The sequence below is a fragment of the Taudactylus pleione genome, unplaced genomic scaffold, assembly GCF_031769625.1.
Source record: "Taudactylus pleione unplaced genomic scaffold, aTauple2 ptg000268l, whole genome shotgun sequence".
Classification (NCBI taxonomy): domain Eukaryota; kingdom Metazoa; phylum Chordata; class Amphibia; order Anura; family Myobatrachidae; genus Taudactylus; species Taudactylus pleione.
This window is the reverse complement of record NW_028284670.1, coordinates 4223363-4243690: the sequence shown is the minus strand read 5'-3', so window position 1 is coordinate 4243690 and position 20328 is coordinate 4223363. Positions and strand designations below refer to the sequence as shown.

Genomic DNA, 20328 nt, shown 5'->3' with positions numbered 1-20328 from the left:
GCTGCACACATCAGTGATATACATGCAGGGTGCACACATCAGTGATATACATGCAGGCTGCACACATCAGTGAGATACATGCAGGCTGCACACATCAGTGAGATACATGCAGGCTGCACACATCAGTGAGATCCATGCAGCCTGCACACATCAGTGATATCCATGCAGGCTGCACACATCAGTGATATACACGCAGGCTGCACACATCAGTGATATACATGCAGGCTGCACATATCAGTTAGATACATTCAGGCTGCACACATCAGTGATATACATGCAGGCTGCACATATCAGTGATATACACGCAGGATGCACACATCAGTGATATACACGCAGGCTGCACACATCAGTGATATACACGCAGGCTGCACACATCAGTGAGATACACGCAGGCTGCACACACATCAGTGAGATACACGCAGGCTGCACACACATCAGTGAGATACACGCCGGCTGCACACACATCAGTGATTTACACGCAGGCTGCACACATCAGTGATATACTCGCAGGCTGCACACATCAGTGAGATACTCGCAGGCTGCACACACATCAGTGATATACACGCAGGCTGCACACACATCAGTGAGATACATGCAGGCTGCACACATCAGTGAGATACATGCAGCCTGCACACATCAGTGATATCCATGCAGGCTGCACACATCAGTGATATACACGCAGGCTGCACACATCAGTGATATACATGCAGGCTGCACATATCAGTTAGATACACTCAGGCTGCACACATCAGTGATATACACGCAGGCTGCACACATCAGTGATATACACGCAGGATGCACACATCAGTGATATACACGCAGGCTGCACACATCAGTGATATACACGCAGGCTGCACACATCAGTGAGATACACGCAGGCTGCACACACATCAGTGAGATACACGCAGGCTGCACACACATCAGTGAGATACACGCAGGCTGCACACACATCAGTGAGATACACGCCGGCTGCACACACATCAGTGATTTACACGCAGGCTGCACACATCAGTGATATACACGCAGGCTGCACACATCAGTGAGATACTCGCAGGCTGCACACACATCAATGATATACACGCAGGCTGCACACACATCAATGAGATACATGCAGGCTGCACACATCAGTGAGATACATGCAGGATGCACACATCAGTGATATACATGCAGGATGCACACATCAGTGATATACATGCAGGCTGCACACACATCAGTGATATACATGCAGGCTGCACACATCAGTGATATACATGCAGGATGCACACATCAGTGATATACATGCAGGCTGCACACATCAGTGAGATACATGCAGGCTGCACACATCAGTGAGATACATGCAGGCTGCACACATCAGTGAGATACATGCAGGCTGCACACACATCAGTGAGATACATGCAGGCTGCACACACATCAGTGATATACATGCAGGCTGCACACATCAGTGATATACATGCAGGATGCACACATCAGTGATATACATGCAGGATGCACACATCAGTGATATACTTGCAGGATGCACACATCAGTGATATACATGCAGGATGCACACATCAGTGATATACATGCAGGCTGCACACACATCAGTGATATACATGCAGGCTGCACACACATCAGTGATATACATGCAGGCTGCACTCATCAGTGATATACATGCAGGCTGCACACACACATCAGTGAGATACATGTAGGCTGCACACATCAGTGAGATACATGCAGGCTGCACACATCAGTGAGATACATGCAGGCTGCACACACATCAGTGATATACATGCAGGCTGCACACATCAGTGATATACATGCAGGATGCACACATCAGTGATATACATGCAGGATGCACACATCAGTGATATACATGCAGGCTGCACACACATCAGTGAGATACATGCAGGCTGCACACATCAGTGAGATACATGCAGGCTGCACACATCAGTGAGATACATGCAGGCTGCACACACATCAGTGAGATACATGCAGGCTGCACACACATCAGTGATATACATGCAGGCTGCACACATCAGTGATATACATGCAGGATGCTCACATCAGTGATATACATGCAGGATGCACACATCAGTGATATACATGCAGGATGCACACATCAGTGATATACATGCAGGATGCACACATCAGTTATATAGATGCAGGCTGCACACACATCAGTGATATACATGCAGGCTGCACACACATCAGTGATATACATGCAGGCTGCACACATCAGTGATATACATGCAGGCTGCACACACACATCAGTGATATACATGCAGGCTGCACACACACATCAGTGAGATACATGTAGGCTGCACACATCAGTGAGATACATGCAGGCTGCACACATCAGTGATATACACACAGCCTGCACACATCAGTGACATACATGCAGGTTGCACACATCAGTGATATACATGCAGGCTGCACACATCAGTGATATACATGCAGGATGCACACATCAGTGAGATACATGCAGGCTGCACACATCTGTGAGATACATGCAGGCTGCACACATCAGTGATATCCATGCAGGCTGCATGTTTTGCATATTGTGAAGCATATAAAGTGTTAAACAAAAAAAAATGGCGCGGGGTCCCCCCCATTGATAACCAGCACTATGCTATTTTAGCTGGCGCTGTTCTGCAAAACACGTAGGACAAAAAAACTTAGGAGTCTCCCGTATTTCATGAACCAGCACTGGGCTCTTGGTACCAATTCTGGTAGCAAAATTACAGGGAAAAATGGTGTGGGGGTCCCCTGTAATTTTACTGATAGCACCGGGCTCCACTGGTCTGGGTGTACTTCCACAGGCAGGGGACCTTTCATTGGGTCCCCCGGCCAAAGCACTAACAACCCAAACTTATATATGAATATCCTCCTTCTCATCTCGCTTTAGTTTTTTTTCTTTTTATATTTTCTCTATCTCTTACTTGATGTATCTCTCTCACTCCATTCTCAACTTTTTACTCTTCAGTTTTTTTCTCTTCCATCCATGTTTCTGTCCCCTCTTTTTATATCTCTTTCCCTTTTTATTGCTCTCTGCTTCCTGCTTTCTATACATTTGATTGTCTCTGATTTTTTCTATCAAGGGAACCCTATTTTTACCATTTCTGTCTACTGACTCTTCCTTCTGACTCTTTACCAATATATCCCTTTCTTACATTCCAGAATTCCCCATTCCAGAAGTCTATTAGAAGCTGTTCTGTGGTTGGAAATGGGGGCATTTTAAAAAACAGCTTCTGTGGTGCGGAGATTGACCTGGCTGACTTTGTGTTCAGGTAAGGAGAGAGAGATCCATAAAACACCTGTTAGTACATAGCCCTGTCATCACACAAGGTGTATCAAAGTGCACCAACAGTACAGGTCTAGTAAATATTAGGAATGCACTTTCATGCTCTTCTGTGCACTAATGGTCACTGATTACTCCACATTCATAGTCCAGAGCAGCACAAATTACTCACCACCTAGTATCCCCCCATTTATTTTTTTCAGGATGAATTTACCTCCATTGAATTTCACAGATGACGTTGGCACAAAGACAGATCTTGTTTCTGCAAACCCAAGTATCGTACTAAAAAAGTAAGTGTGCTAAGTGACTTCTTATAAATACATTGGGGGGAATTCAATTGAACGCACTATTGAATAGTGACGGGAGGGACTCCCGAAGCTATTCAATAAACTGCGCAGTGTGGTCGGAGAATTGCCATTAACGCGCCTATCGTGCCTTAACAAGGGTGTTAAGGCGCATTAACCGGCATTCTCTGACCAAAGTGCCGGGCGCGCGGTTGTTAGCACAGCGCTATGCAGAAAAACTGCTGTGCGCCCGGCACTTTGGTTGGATTTCTCCTCGCATAGCCAGGGGGGTGCGAGAAGAAATCCTTAGCGTGCCCAAACAGCTACTGGAGTAATTCCAGAGGACATCAGTAGTAGGGAAATTGATGGAAACACTCTTAAAAGAAAGAGTCATAGATTATCTCAAATCCAACAATTTGCAGGACCCCAAACAGCATGGATTTACTGGGGGGAGATCATGTCAAACAAATCTTATTGCCTTTTTTGACTGGGTGACTAAAGAAATAAATAAAGGAGGGGCATAGATATAGCTTATCTAGACTTTAGTAAGGCTTTAGACACTGTTCCACATCGCAGACTGTTAAATAAACTAGAAGCATGGGATTGGATTCAAAGATAGTTGAATGGATAAGATCATGGCTGCAGGATAGGAAACAGAGAATTGTAGTAAACAGAGTGCAGTCTCAAGAGGGAAATGTTACCAGTGGAGAACCTCAGGGATCTGCACTTGGACCAGTGCTTTTTAATATCTTTTTTTGTGACCTTGCAAATGGTATTGAAGGGAAACTATGACTTTTTGCAGATGAGACAAAGGTATGCAACATGGTAGACACACCAGGAGGGGTAAAACAAATGATTGATGATCTGGGTAGACTAATGGTCAAGAACGTGGCAACTACATTTTAATGCCAAAAAATGCAAAATCATGCACTTGGGTCTCAAAAATCCAAAGACTAAATATAGTATTAATGGCACTATACTGGTAACTACTGAAGAGGAAAGGGATCTAGGAGTCACTATTCAGGTGACTTAATGGCAAACAAACATTGTAACAAAGCAATGAGGAAGGCAAGTCAGATACTTGGCTGCATAGGGAAAGGAATCAGTATCAGAAAGAAAGAAGTGATAATACCACTATATAGGTCATTGGTACGTCCTCATCTCGAATACTGTGTTCAGTTCTGGAGGCCATATCTCCAGAAGGATATTAATACATTAGAGACTGTACAAAGAAGGGCAACTAAAATGGTGCAAGGTCTACACCACAAAACGTACCAGGAAAGACTAAAATATCGTAATATGTATAGTTTGGAGCAGAGAAGGGAAAGGGGGGACATGATAGAAACATTCAAATATATAAAGGGTTTTAACTAGGGGTGTGCACCGGCCACTTTTCATGTTTTGTGTTTTGGTTTTGGATCTGGATCTTTCTTCCTGTTTTGGATCAGGATTGGTTTTGCCAAAACCACCCTTCGGTGTTTTGGGTTCTGGGTTTTGTGTTTTGGATCTGTATTTTTTTTTTTAAAAAGCATAAAAACAGCTAAAATCACAGAATTTGTGGGTTTTTCTGCTCCTATGCTATTATTAACCTCAATAACCTTAATTCCCACTCATTTCCAGTCTATTCTGAACACCTCACACCTCACAATATTGTTTTTATGTCCAAAAGGTTGCACCGAGGTAGCTGGATGACTATGCACAAACACGTGGCCATCACAAACACGTGGCCCATCTAGGAGTGACACTGCGGTGGCAGACAGGATGGCAGTTTGAAAAACTAGGCCCCAAACAGTACATAATGCAAAGAAAAAAAAGAGGTGCAAGAATGGAATTGTCCTTGGGCCCTCCCACCCACCCTTATGTTGTATAAATAGGACATGCACACTTTAACAAACCAATCATTTCAGCGCCAGGGTCTGCCACACGACTGTGGCTGAAATGATTGGTTCGTTTGGGCCCCCACAAAACAAGATGGCAATAAATCTGTCCCTGCACAAACTGGCTCTACGGAGGCAAGATGTCGTCCTCATCCTCCTCATCCACCAATTCCTCACCCTCTTCAGTGTTGTGTACATCCTCATCCTCACAGAGTATTAACTCATCCCCGCTGGAATCCACCACCACAGGTCCCTCTGTACGTTCTGGAGGCTGGTCTCCCTGGAAGAGTTGATAATTCATTTTTATGAACATCATCTTCTCCACATTTTGTGGAAGCAACCTCCTATGCCTTTCGCTGACAAGGTTCCCGGCTGCACTAAACACTCTTTCGGAGTACACACTGGAGGGGGGCAACTCAGGTAAAATAGAGCCAGTTTGTACAGGGGCCTTCAAATTGCCTTTTTTTACTGCCAGTACAGGTACGGACTGTCTGACATGCCTACTTGGATGCTGTCACTGATGTAATCCTTTAACAGACAGATGCACGCTTGTCGCTGCTGCTTTAAGGATGCAGGTGCGGCTACAGCCCACACAATTCACAAAGGCAGAAAAAAAAAGAATAATTTTTTTATTGTTTGTGGAGCGCACTTTGAGGGTTACACCACCCTTTAACAGACAGACGCACGCTTGTTGCTGCTGCTTTGAGGATGCAGGTGCGGCTACAGCCCACACATTTCACAAAGACAGAAAACAAAGAAGAATTTTTTATTTTGTTTGGAGTGCACTTTAGGGGTTACAGCACCCTTTAACGGACAAGCCAGCCGGCCCTTTACTTATGACACAGGCACACGCAGTCGCTGAATGGCAAAAGTAGGCAGAAATTTTTCGGGCCACCCAAAGCGTCTCCTGCACGCCCTGTCACTTTACAGAAAATTCTGTACCACCAAGTTTATTGTGTGAGCAAAACATGGGATGTGCTGGAATTTGCCCAGATGTAATGCCTGCACAATATTGGTGGCATTGTCAGATATCACAAATCCCCAGGAGAGTGTAAGTGGGGTAAGCCACTGGGCGATGATTTCCCTCAGTTTCTCTAAGAGGTTGTTGGTGGTGTGCCTCTTACTGAAACCGGTGATACACAGCATAGCCTGCCTTGGAATGAGCTGGCGTTTCTGAGATGCTGCTACTGGTGACACTGGTGTTGTTGCTGCGTAAGGTGATACATTTACTCAGTGGGCTGTCACAGTCAAATAGTCCTTAGTCTGCCCTGTTCCACTTGTCCACATGTCCGTGGTTAAGTGGACATTGGGTACAACTGCATTTTTCAGGACACTGAGGACACTTTTTCTGATGTTTCTGTACAGTCTCGGTATCGCCTGCCTAGTGAAGTGGAATCTAGACGGGATTTGGAACCGGGGACACACTACCTCCATCAATTGTCTAAATCCCACTGCACTAATGGCGGATACCGGACGCACGTCTAACACCAACATAGCAGTCAAGGCCTCAGTTATACATTTTGCTTCAGGATGACTGCTGTCGTACTTCATCCTCCTTGCTAAGGACTGTTGGAGGGTCCATTGTTTAGCAAAAATAGTGGTGTTCCTACTTCCTCTCAGGGATGATGAACAACTTGATCTTTCTCTATTTTATTTTTATAGGAGTAAGTTTGGTCCTCCATTTATGTTATATCGATATATACGTTCGGCTAAGGCACACACAAACACAGAAAATATTTTTTTATTTTTGTTGGAGACTAGTGCACTTTGTGGGTTACACCACCCTTTAAGAAATGAGCCAGCCGGCCCTTTACTTATGGGACACAGGCGCACGCTTGGCGCTGCTCCTTTGTTGATGCACGTGCAGCCACAGTGCACACAATTCACAAACACAGAAAATATTTTTTTATTTTGTTTGGAGTGTACTTTGGGGGTTACAGCACCCTTTAACGGTCAAGATAGCCGGCCCTTTTACTTATGACACAGGCACACGCTTGGCACTACTTTGTTGATGCACATGCGGCTACTGCGCACACAATTCACAAACACAGAAATTTTTTTTTATTTTGTTTGGAGTGTACTGTGGGGGATACAGCACCGCTTAACGGTCAAGCCAGCCGGCCCTTTACTTATGTCACAGGCGCACGCTTGGCCCTACTTTGTTGATGCACGTGCGGCTACTGCGCACACAATTCACAAACACAGAAAATATTTTTTTATTTTGTTTGAAGTGTACTTTGGGGGTTACAGCACCCTTTAACGGACAAGCCAGCCGGCCCTTTACTTATGGGACACAGGCGCACGCTTGGCGCTGCTCCTTTGTTGATGCACGTGCAGCCACAGTGCACACAATTCACAAACACAGAAATTTTTTTTTTATTTTGTTTGGAGTGTACTGTGGGGGATACAGCACCGCTTAACGGTCAAGCCAGCCGGCCCTTTACTTATGTCACAGGCGCACACTTGGCCCTACTTTGTTGATGCACGTGCGGCTACTGCGCACACAATTCACAAACACAGAAAATATTTTTTTATTTTGTTTGGAGTGTACTTTGGGGGTTACAGCACCCTTTAACGGACAAGCCAGCCAGCCCTTTACTTATGGGACACAGGCGCACGCTTGGCGCTGCTCCTTTGTTGATGCACGTGCATCCACAGTGCACACAATTCACAAACACAGAAAAAATATATATTTTTTTTGCACTTGGGGGGAGCTCCCCTGATGGACAGAGCACCCCCAGGACAACACTACAGCACCCCTTTAGGACTGGGACACTGCACAGGACTTTGGAGTGGACACAGCCCCTATGGAGAACTGTCTGCACAACACAGTCCAGCCTGCCCCTATGGACTTTGAAGGAGTGGACACAGCCCCTATGGACAACAGCAGCCCAGCGCAGCACAGCACAACACTACACTGCACTACACTACACTACACAGCCCAGCCAGCCCTAACTCCCACCCTCCCTCTTCACTGTCCACAGCCGAGTGAGAAAATGGCGCCAACGCGGGTACCTTATATAGGATCCTAAACCCGCGAGACCCGGAAGGCGGGATGATGAAATTTTGCCTCGATTTCAGATCCGAGTCAGGCGGGAAAAGTCGAGCCTGACTCGGATCAGCCTCAGATCGGGGGGACTTGGGGGGGTTCGGATTTCACAAATCTGAACCTGCACACCCGTAGTTTTAACAAGGTAAAGGAAGGAGACATTCTTCAAAGAAAGAGAAGTATAGAACAAGAGGACATGTTCTAAAACTGGAGGGTGGTAGGTTCAGGGGAAATTTCAGGAAAACTTACTTCACAGAAAGGGTAGTGGACAAGTGGGATAGCTCCCATCAGAGGTGGTAGAGGCAAAGACAGTAGAGCAATTTATACATGCATGGGATAGACATAAGGATATACTTCAGAAGAAGTAAGGATCAATAAGGGTTGAGGTAACAATAGGTTTAAAAATGGGGCAGACTAGATTGGCCAAGTGGTTCTTATCTGCCGTCAAATTCGATGTTTCTATGAGTCCCCCCCGTCACTATTCAATAGCGCATTCAATTGAATTCCCCCCAATGTACTGTACAAACTTGTATTTAATCATCAGTTAATGTTCTGTTTTATGCATGAGAAATATTTTCAGATAGGTGAAGATATTGTTGAATTGCGTCACCTCAGGGTCTGTATCATCTGTTTGGTTGAGCATTCTGGGAATTATAGTTCAACAGCTGGAGAGCCACAGATTGCCTCAACCAGACCTAAATATTTATCACCGATTTCCCTTTGCAAGACATAACAATTACTTACATTAAGATCTATGCAGTAGGGCCCTCATTCAGAGCCGTACGCTCTGAGCAGAGCGCACGCTCTGAATGAGGGCCGGGCTCCATTTTCATGGAGCGTCCTCCTGGACACTCGTATAGCTGTGGGTCGAGACCATCGCGACCATCGAAATTGCGAGCCGGAGCCTGCGGTTGAGGTTTTCAACCGCAAGCTTCGGAGTGATTTTGGCTCTATCAGAGCCAAAATCACTCCCACTGACATCACTAGTGATGTCAGTGGGCCGGCTTCTGACGGGAGGCGTTCCCGTGGGAACGACCCCGTCAGGGAGGCACGCCCCCGGCACGCCCACCAAAGGGGGTGTGCTGTCAATCAACATTGACAGCACGCCCCCTTTGATCGGACACAACGAGCGAAGGAAAGTCCTTCGCTCGTCGCGTCTGGCGCATGCGCACGACGGAGCTCCCTCCATCGTGCGCATGCTCAGTGCATAACATCGACCCACTTGCGAGCGGACAGCCGCTCGCGAGTGGGTCTGAATCAGGCCCTAAATGCAATCTTATGGTGCATACACACGGTCAGATGTGTCAAATGAACGATTGAACGATCTGAACGATTTGATGAATGATTTGACCAACGATTTGAAAGATTTGAATGATTTGAACTATGAACGATTTTTGACTGCATTAAAATGAATGGAATCGTCCAAATCTGACTGCAAACACATCAGATGTCAGATATCGTTATCTGACCATCGGGAACGCTCATCATTCAGACATGTCAGATATGTCAGATTTTCCTTCAGATATGAACGATTGAACGATTTTTTAAATCGTTATCGTTCAGATCTGAAGAAAAATCTGACCGTGTGTATGCACCATTAGACATGACTGTCATTTCATAAGTGTTCTGCATTTGATAAAGCATTTGGCAATACTGGTTAAAAAAAAACCCTCTGCCCAAAAGCTGACATGCTGGAGCAAAATCTGTGTATGGAGCCCATCGATGCACTCTTTCACCCCTGATCAGATAACATAGTCACCTTTAGTAATACCTGGGATCACCAACTATGACACATAGGACATGTCAGGAGTACAGTGCCTAGCATGCTGGAAGATGGGTTAGGCCAGTATTACAGAAGTGTGACAATCTGGGATAATTTAGCTCGGTAGAGAGGGGGTCAATGGTGCAGTATCTAGGTGCACAATAATATAACGGAGGTTTGGGCTAGAACCGATGGCACATAAACTTCAAGTCAGGGATAGAGGGGGTTAATAAAGTTAAAGATGTTTGTTTGACAGCAGGTAGGCAGATGTGATAGGATGAGAGGTTAGGGGGTGTGGTTATATGAGAGGGTGTAGGGAATCTACTGTTGAAAATCTGCCTCTTTGAATTTGATCTCCCTCCCTCCCTCCTCTATTGTGTCTTGTGTCGGCTTTATTTCATTAGGAGGGAAAGACCGGCAATATTGAAGCATCCATCTTGCAGCAGTAATAGCGGTGCACACCCCTTCAATGCACTGATAGGCTGATTTCATCCTATTGGGGTCAGCGGCACCTCTCGACCGAGCAGGATGTATAGTGCATTGGCATGGCCGCATCACTTGCTCTGAAAGGGATAGTTGGCCCTTGCAAGTTTTAAGATCACCCTACCCTTGTCTGGGATAGTTGGCCCTCACAAGTTGTGATATACTTCCGGCCTAAGACAAGTGGGCGCTGGCTATTTGCCGTTCTTTCTCCTGCCACCATACCTACCATGTAACTAAATAAAGCTGACCAATTAATTTCAACGGCATAACTTGGTCTCATGTCTTTATTTTGGTTAAGTTTAGTTTAAGTTTATGGGTAACATCTATCATCTGACGATAGAAAGTTTAAGGGTCCACACAAAGCTTTACAGGTTAAATAAACAAAATGGAGCTTTACTGTTAGCATTCAGGAAGAATAAAAAAAACCTAGACCCCATTCACGGCACTAACTCACTGCTTGACCCCTAATAGGTAGCTAGTATGCAAACATAACCAGTCTCTTATAGTCCTGATTCTCACAGGTATAGACATGGCCTACTGGCCTGGCTTGGCTGCCACAAAGTCTGTCTGTTCTCAAGTGGTATGTACACTGGCCTCCTGGCCTGTAGTTTGGCTGCTATAGCTTCACAATAACAGTCTCTGAGATTTGTGGTCCTCCCTGCCTTGCAGGTCCGGACACTGGCCTCTAGCCACACTGGGCTCTATACAGTGGCGGAACTCCCGGAGACAATGGAGTCATTTGCCGCCGGGCGTCAGCCCTGAAGGGGGCACCTGGCTCCATTGTCCCTGGGAGCTGCATGGAGAAGGAGTGCCGCTGATCGGTGCTCCACCTCCATTGGCGTAACTACGGAGGGTCTAAGGGGTGCGGTCGCACCCCTGCACCCTCCATTTGCCGGGCGCCCGCTGAGTGTGTTACCAGCGGGCGCCCGGCTCCTATCCTCCTGGCGGTAGCCGGAGGATGTCACTCCCATAGTGCCGAGTAGCAGACACCAGGGATGGACGGCAGCAGCACTGGAGCGGGGATAAAGGTAAGTGTTTGTTTGTTTTTTTTGTGTGTGTGTGCGCGCGGTGGGGGCCATCACTACTGGGGGCAACTACAGGGGCCTACTACTGGGGTCAATTACAGGGGCCTACTACTGGGGGCAACTACAGGGGCCTACTACTGGGGGCAACTACAGGGGCCTGCTACTGGGGGCAACTACAGGGGCCTGCTACTGGGGGCAACTGCAGGGGCCTGCTACTGGGGGCAACTGCAGGGGCCTACTACTGGGGGCAACTACAGGGGCCTACTACTGGGGGCAACTACAGGGGCCTACTACTGGGGTCAACTACAGGGGCCTACTACTGGGGGCAACTACAGGGGCCTACTACTGGGGAAAACTACAGGGGCTTACTACTTGGGGCAACTACAGGGGCCTACTACTGGGGGTAACTACAGGGGCCTACTACAGGGGGCAACTACAGGGGCCTACTACTGGGGGCAACTACAGGGGCTCACTACTGGGGGCAACTACAAGGGACTCACTACCTGGGCAACTACAGGGGCCTCACTACTGGGGCAACTACAGGGGCCTCACTACTGGGGGCAACTACAGGGGCCTCACTACTGGGGGTAACTACAGGGGCCTCACTACTGGGGGCAACTACAGGGTGCTCACTACTGGGGCAACTACAGGGGCCTCACTACTGGGGGCAACTACAAGGGGCCTCACTACTGGGGGCAACTACAAGGGGCCTCACTACTGGGGGCAACTACAGGGGGCTCACTACTGGGGGCAACTACAAGGGGCCTTACTACTGGGGGCAACTACCGGGGGCTCACTACTGGGGGCAACTACAAGGGGTCTCACTACTGGGGGCAACTACCGTGGGCTCACTACTGGATGTACTGCATAGGGGGACCATTACTGGGGAGCACTACATAGGCGGACCACTACTGGGGGCATTATATAAAAGGAACTGCATAAGGGGGGCGGCGGCAGCTGGGGCTGGCATAGGTGCTGGGGGGTGGTACATTTTAGTTTGGGGGGGGCACCAACATTTATCTTGCCTCCGGGCACCTGGGATGAAGTTACGCCACTGGCTCTATAGCTACCAAAGTCCCACTTAGGGGCATATACAATTGGGCACAAGGTTTAGTGAGGCAAAAACCTTGCGCCCCTCACGCCCAATTTAGGAATACTGCGGGTATATGTGCTCCCAATACCCATGGTATCCAATTAAAAAAATAGTGATCGCTGGGTTTTCAGTTCTGAAAACCCAGTGCCACATAAAAAAATCAAAAATTCTTCACCTACCTAGCTGGGGGTCTCCTCAGCTCCCGGTGGCTTCCCCTCTCTCTTCTTACTGGAGAGGGGACTGCTGGGAATCCCTGGGGCTCCTGGGAGGCTCCAGGGGCTGGTGGGAGGGGCTGGGAGATTTAGTTCTCCCAGCTCCCCTTCTGGGGGCCTCATGGACACTGGAGGGGCACACTGGCAGTGGGGCTCTCACACACACACACTCATAGACACACACTCACTCATACTCACTTACAAACACCAAACACACTGACATACTCACTCTGCAGCAGAGGACCCGGCTCCTGACGCTGGATGAATAAGACAGCACTGCTGAAGGTAAGTAAATAAGGATTAATTAAGCTAATTGGAAACTTCCAATTGCTTAATTAGTCCTAAGGGGGGTGCCGCCGGGGGCCCAGAGCAACTCCCACTGATTTTTCCTAAAATTAACGATTTTAGGAAAAATTACGTTTTCTCTGGAGGTGAGAGGGTAAAAACCTCCCGACGCGCAAAAAAAAAAAACCTACCTAATTAAATAGCAAAAAACCCGCACCTGCAGGAAAAACCCTGCAGGTGTGGGTTTTTGCTATTCCCGCACCCAATTGAATATGCCCTTTAGTGTGTCTCCTCTGGCAGCCTCATTGGTCTAACCACCCCCCCCTGGGCTCTGTATAGAAGGCAACACTTACTGTAGGTGTAGTCACGCTTCCTTTTTCTTCTCTGTGTGGGCAGATCCTCCCAGTCCCACACAAAATCTGTGGCTCACTATAACCACTGGATCAGCTGGTCGTGATGCTGCCGCACCTCAGTCACTTACCAAAATAAGCCATTTCTACTGCCACCATGGAGTCTTTCCATTTTTCGAACAATTATTAATAAATGACCTTCAGTTACACACAGGTATGTAGCATGGGCCTCACATGCTCGCGAGCTCAATAAGAATCATGGAGATTATGCTACATTAAATGTGTTTAATCCAAAAATATTTTCAAGGCTTAGTCACAAAAATTATTAATAAAAATGATACAGATTATATATGGAATTAATTTCAGAAAATACATAAAATGGAGGAATCAGAGAATAAGAACTTACAAGTAAGACATAAATCTCTGAGTGCAGGAGATCACGGAGTTAGTTTCAGGTGCACCTCAACCCCAGAGGGCTGCTTCCTGGAAATGTACAAGCTGGGGAGCGAGAGTTGTACTCTTATTCTGCAGAGGGGCCCTCCTAGCCCCCAACTTTCTGGTTAACTCTCCCAGTGGCAGATGTTGATAATTCTGTGACTTACACATTCTTCTGTTAAAATGACACAGGACAGCTTTTCACATTTTACTAAGATGGTCAAATGGTCCCATAACTGTCTGTATAGAAGATAAGACATAGTTATATAAACATTTCTCAAATTACAAAAATGGACATTGATGGTTATCTAATCCTCTTTTCTGGCCTGGCTGGTTTTGAAGGACTCAGGGGTCATAAACCTTTGTTTACCCATCAGCTAATGCAGTACAGTGCATACAGTGATGTCTTGGGATCTCACATTTATTAAATCCTGAGCAGGACCTAATAGTCAATTTTTGATACCTGAGCAGCATGCTGTATGTCTTTTGGAATCTTAGGGATATATTTACTAAAGTGTGTGTTCATAGAAGTGAAGGTGTTGCCCATAGCAACCAATAAGGTTCTATCTATTATATTCTAGAAGGTGCTAGATAAATGATAAGTAGAATCTGATTGGTTGCTATGGGCAACAGCTCCAATACTATAAACCTGCACTTTAGTAAATGTACCCCTCAATATTATTATGTACAGTAAAATAATATTCATTATCTTCTTTAGGTTTGGCAGTCTACGAGAGAAGAGGAAGCCATTTATAAACAAGATGAGAACTTATGGCTCTGCACTTGTTCTCCTGCCAGCTTTCTCATATACACAAAACACTGCTGTCTCCATTAGGACACTCTACACTCTAGAAGACTTTGATATGAGCAGCAGAGTTGTGTTCTTCAATCCACAATATCTTGCCAACCTGAGTCTACACTGGAAAAAAAAGAAGCTCAAGTTCAAACGGATGTCATCTGGGCTCATGATGGTGAGCGCTGCCATTGAAGTATGCGAGAGAGTGACGCTCTATGGATTCTGGCCATTTTCTCAAGATCTTAATGGAACCGTCATCCCTCACCACTACTATGATAATGCTCTTCCTTTGCCCGGCTTCCACTCTATGTCTGATGAGTTTACCAGTACTTACAGATGCACAGTAAAGGATCTCTGCAACTCATCCTGGGGCCATGTTAAAGCCTTTTGTAATTATGTGTCATGAAGTTAGATGACAACATTCTGGGTCACAGGAAGAAAAATTTATTATATATTTTAATTTAAAGGACTACTAAATCCCAAACACTTTAATGTGCAGATATGATGGTAAATCACATTGTTCTATTTCCCCAACATCCCTCTGTACCTATGGTAAATAATAAAGTGTCAACTCGCCACTCTTCTAGAGACAGCTGAAGCCCCTGCCACATATGTCCTAATGCACAGTGCACCGTGTCCAGGTGGGATATCATCAATAGATGAAGACCAGTACATTATAGTATACCATACTGACCTTTTTCCTACTGCATGGATGTATTCAATTCTACTTAGTTACATTTTCCATATTGTCACTACTAAATTTCCATGTTGAGAAAAATAATATCTGACCTGAGGTTACTATATAGGCACACAATTGTATTACTAAAACAATTTTTTGAACAAAAGGTTATCAATGTAATATAACTGCATAGAAATAAAAAATAATATAAGTGAAGACATTAATTGACTGTTTGTTGACAATTAATGTAAATCCTTTCTCTAATGGGTTATATCTATTTGAAACAAAAGTGTCTCGTTTCTTAAGTTTTCTTGTTGTATGTCTCCATGGACATCTTGGCATTTGCCAGGTGTTGTGATTGGGTGGTCTGTAGGTTCTTCTTCCATGAATTTGGGAATTGAATGATTGTGGTTCCTCTTTTCTTCTTCATCAAAAAGTTATTCAAGGTAGGCATATTGTAAATATTGGTATTTGTTCTAAATATTGGTATTTTGTATTTTTTCTGAGGTAGAATTAATAACTTCAAGGAATGGACGATGAAGTCTATCAACAGAGTTTATTCTCATTTTTAAAGTTGAGAAAATATGCGCGACAAAATGGAATCCAAATCCTTGGCCACAATTATAGAGAATAACATCCCATCCCCGCGATCACCGGTAGTTGCTGAGGACATATTTCTGGTGACACACACTCTGGCCGGGCAATTCGTGATTACTAGAAGTTGCACAGGACACACTTCCGGAAACACATGTGGTCCATGTGGCTCACGCTGGACTGGAAGTCACGAGAGGGAGGATTCTTTGTTACATGTTTAAAAGACTTTAGAAGGAGGTATAAATTGCAGACTCACAGCAGCACTGTTACAGTTCTCGCACGGTTGTGTAAGACCTTTAGAGCCAGGGAGAGGATCTTCCACCAGTAACAGTCACCCGCTGATCCCTTAGTGATTTATTTACACACCGATACTTAAGTGGCAGCCTGGATTTACGCCTCCAGCAGTAGAGGCTTACACAACCGATGAGAGACCACACGACTGCTGACTAGAAACACGGCTGATGAGTGGCAGTCCTTCCTCTACTGGTACTAGCTGGAGTGAAGCTGCAGGTAATAAGGGCAGGAACAGATGTGAGTGACAGGATACTCTAGCAGCAGCAGATGATGGGTCTCAGGGATGTCTAGGGACAATGGTGCAGCTGGGTAGTCAGGCAAGAAGCGAGAGGACAAACTAAGCAGGCTGCACAGCAGGAATGACCAGGACTGTGATACTGCAGGATATCAGACAAGGACTGGAGAAGCAAGATACAGTCAAGAACTAGACAGACAAAACAATAGTTAAGACTTGACAGACAATGAACAATGAAGTGGCTGGACCAGTGGCTGAAGCAACAAAGTACAAGGTGCGGCCTTGAGGGCCGGGGTGCAAGTGGAACCTAAACAATGCGGCCTTGCAGGCCGTGGTGTGGCTATGACAGCCAAGATGAAATGCAAGCTATGATGTGGCCTTGCAGGCCATGGTGTGGCTATGACAGCTGAGATGCGGCTTGATAGCTGAGATGACATGGAGGCTGAGGTGTGTCTGGAGCAATATGGCAGACAGGTGAACTCTGACACAACAGGAACATAGGCAGGAAGCAGACTGACATGGCTTAGCAGGACTCTGGTATGAAAATGCCATAGGCAGCAGGATATATTTCACAGGCTAATACAAAACAGACAGACAGGTGCAGGACACTGGAAGAATAGCTCAGCATACAGGAACTGTGGAACAAGGTAAGACTGGCAAAGATTCAGACAGTATAACCGGCATGGAGTGAAGGGCTGGCTGAAATTTAACAGAAGCAGGGTCCAATCAGAACCAATTCCTGGAGAGAGCAATTCCTAATCAAAGGCATGAGTGCACCTGCTCTGCACACAGACAGCTAGGTGATTAGTGAGCACATGATACAAACACAGAGACAGACATGAATGACAGTCTATGATCTAAACACAATACAGGATTTCCAGCTACCTGCAAAAAGCCAGAACAATGACAGGACATGATGCAGTATCCCAGTAACAACTATGACTGGGAACTGCCACCAAGATGATTTGCTAACCCGCAAAGCATAACAAGCACATGTCCATACCTTGATAAAGAGCTCCAGAGAAACTTGTTGGACTGTTCATGCTGTTATACTACTTGGAAGTACTTCTCTATCTATATTTATCCTGGACAAAAATTATTGGAGCCTATGCAAGGTAGTCCAGACCCATCCTGCATGTTAGACCTGTGGCTCCATATTTCCAGCTGGGTAGGATCCTCCATTAAATTGATTATTCAGCTTACCATCTGTTAAAAAAACTCCAATTCTTGTTTTATTTATATGTTCTTTTATTTTATTTATTATGTGATTTTTATTATGTCTTATTTACCGAATGGTTATTAAATGCTTTTAAATTGCATTTTCTGAATAAGGCTTGTTTGATATATTTGAGCGGCAAGAAGTCATCAGCACTGTTTTTATTACTATTTCTGTTCCAGAGTTTAGGGACACTCTCAGGTGTTTGACCACTAGGAAAACTATTGACATATTTTGCACTTATAGGGGTTTCTATACTTATTTATTATTATCCAAAATAGTTCATATACAGAAATAATCCCACTAATAAAGAGACATTTAGCCGATTCAGTGGTACTGCATCATAAATTCCCTGGTGATTCCAGCTCAGGAGTGTATAAAGGCACCCAGTGATCACTGTAAGTGACACACACATATGTCCTCTTGCATCCTTGCCACTTATGCGGAAAATCACGCCATGCATGGCGCCAGTCACAAATGGGTACTTGCACTGTGTGTGCACCCGCGACTCCTTAGGATTGTATGGTGCGAACACAGCATGTGGCTTGGCGTAAAGTGGCGCATGTGGCCACGGCTGATCACATGGTGCCATGCATATGCACGTTTGCCACGAGAGCAGCAAAGATGCACATGACACATCTGTAAGGTTATGGTGCACAGATCTTTCTCCTTCTCCTAATGGGCCTGATTCTCAGTAGCATGAAAACTCATAAGCCACACCATGCATCCGCACCTTGAGGGAGGTTCTGTGTATCCATGACATGGTCATTTTCTGTGTGTTAACAGTGCGGCTGACTTCTATAAACATGTAAGACTTTAGATTCATGGGAGCATCATAGAATGGGATGTAGTTAATATCCCTACAATGAGGATGCTGGCTGCCGAAATCCCAATCACAGAGAAAAACACCAGAATCACGACATGACTGGGGGTGCCGTCATCAGAATCCCAGCAGCCGGCATCCTGATCATAAAGAGACTGGGGCAAGGTACTGTAAGTATCAGCTATGGGGGGAGGGTTAGGTTTAGGCACCTCAGTGGGATTTAGGATTAGGCTGCAGGATGGGGGAGGTTAGGGTTAGGCTGCAGGATGGGGGAGGTTAGGGTTAGGCTGCAGGATGGGGGAGGTTAGGGTTAGGCTGCAGGATGGGGGAGGTTAGGGTTAGGCTGCAGGATGGGGGATGGGGGAGGTTAGGGTTAGGCTGCAGAATGGGGGAGGTTAGGGTTAGGCTGCAGAATGGGGGAGGTTAGGGTTAGACTGCAGGATGGGGGAGGTTAGGGTTAGGCTGCAGTATGGGGGATGGGGGAGGTTAGGGTTAGGCTGCAGGATGGGGGAGGTTAGGGTTAGGCTGCAGGATGGGTGAGGTTAGGGTTAGGCTGCAGGATGGGGGAGTTTAGGGTTATGCTGCTGGATGGGGGAGGTTAGGGTTAGGCTCCTGACAGGGGGAGTTAGATTTAGGCATTACCGGGGTGTGGTTAGGGTTAGTCACTAAGGGAGGAGGGCTAGGTTTAGGCACTTACCGGGAGGGTTAGAATGAGGGAACAAAAAAAGAGGGTTGGGGAGTAAGGGGGCCATTCAGACCCGCTCATGAGTGTCAGGACGCTTGCAAGCAGTTCAATGTTCCCCACTGCGCATGCGCACGACGGAGGGAGCTCCGTCGTGCGCATGCGCGAGACCCGGGGAGCGACGGGCTTACCATCGCTCCGGGTATCGCACCAAAGGGTGCCGGGGGCATGCCTGCCAGATGGAGGCATTCCCATGGGAACGCCTACCGTCTGAAGCCGGCCCGACTGACATCACTAGTCATCACTAGATAGAGCCAAAATCACTCCAGGGCTTGTGGCAGGGAGACCCTACCGCAGGATCTCCTTCGCAAGTCCGATGGTCGCGATGGTCAAGACCATCGCGGCCATCTTTTTGGCCGCTCGCATATGCTGTGGGTGGTCACCCACAGCTATACAAGCGGCCAGGAGGCCCTAAATACGACAGGGGAACAGTACTCACCATTACTCTGTCGCGATTTGAACCATTGGGATGCCGCTGTCAGTGTACTGACAGCTGGCATGCCCTCCGTCTGTATATTTTATACCGATTACCATACAGTAGACGTGTTGTAGCCATGCTATTATGAGGCATGAGTATGACAAAGTTCAGATAGATATTTTGCACCTAGCATGGAGTAGGTGCAGGTGACAATACTAATACTAATGATGATGGTTGCAGTTGTGGACTAGCAAATAGTGGCTGGTGTGACTACTGTATATGCATGTAGCCATGTGGATTCTCACATTGGCATATTGTAATGTAGTAAGTCTGGCTGCCGTGGATCTCCGCACTTGTTGCCTCTTTGCGGGCAACTCAGGATTGTCCTGACATTTATCT

The 20328-nt window shown here is 46.3% G+C and overlaps 1 pseudogene; it reads left to right on the top strand.

The window, feature by feature from the left end:
* The window catches only part of LOC148513904 (alpha-2,8-sialyltransferase 8E-like), a 147214-nt pseudogene extending 131905 nt beyond the window's left edge, over nucleotides 1-15309 (top strand).
* The last annotated feature ends 5019 nt before the right edge of the window (nucleotides 15310-20328 follow it).